Raw genomic sequence first — 662 nt, forward strand, 5'->3', positions numbered from 1 at the left:
CCCCTCCAGCTCCTCCCGGGGCACGGGGGGTCGGGGCAGGCGTGGGCGCCGCTCCGCCTGGACGTGCAGGGGCTTTGCAAGCGCTCGCTTCCTAGAAGCCTGTCACAAGGGACAGGGCTACACAGACTCCCCCAGGGCAGATGCTTGGCAAGGTGTAAGCAACGCCCAACGCCCCATGGAAGGTTTCTAACTCTTCCCCGTGCTTCAGGCTCCCGAGTGCAGCTGTAAGCTAAGAATATGTAAGGGGGGGTGGCTCTTCGAGCAATTCTTTTGTCAAGGGCAGCTAGCTCCGGGGACGGCAGCCCCGGCTTTGCGGGGAAAACTGTCTGGCGAAGTCGGAAGCGACATCTAAAATAGCTCTAACTCCAGTGGGAGAAAGAGCCTGCCGCCCTTTCTCTTCTGCATGTTTACTCGGAGCTTTTGACAGCACTTTGTCAGCATCATTGTCATCGTTTCTCTCGCATAGCCCTTTCCCCGTGTGCTTGGTGCGGCTCTGTCACACGGCATCCGGAGAAAATAAATCGTTTAAAACCGTGGTAGAGATAGCAGAGAAGTAAGGCTCAGGAGCAGTGCCCGAAGCTGCCCGCCAGCCTCTTTCCTCCCATCCGTGCCCCTCAGCCCACCCGGGGGCTGAGGCAGCCCCAGCCGCCCGCTGGGCCGGG

This window comes from Geospiza fortis, unplaced genomic scaffold, assembly GCF_000277835.1.
Source record: "Geospiza fortis unplaced genomic scaffold, GeoFor_1.0 scaffold282, whole genome shotgun sequence".
Taxonomy (NCBI): domain Eukaryota; kingdom Metazoa; phylum Chordata; class Aves; order Passeriformes; family Thraupidae; genus Geospiza; species Geospiza fortis.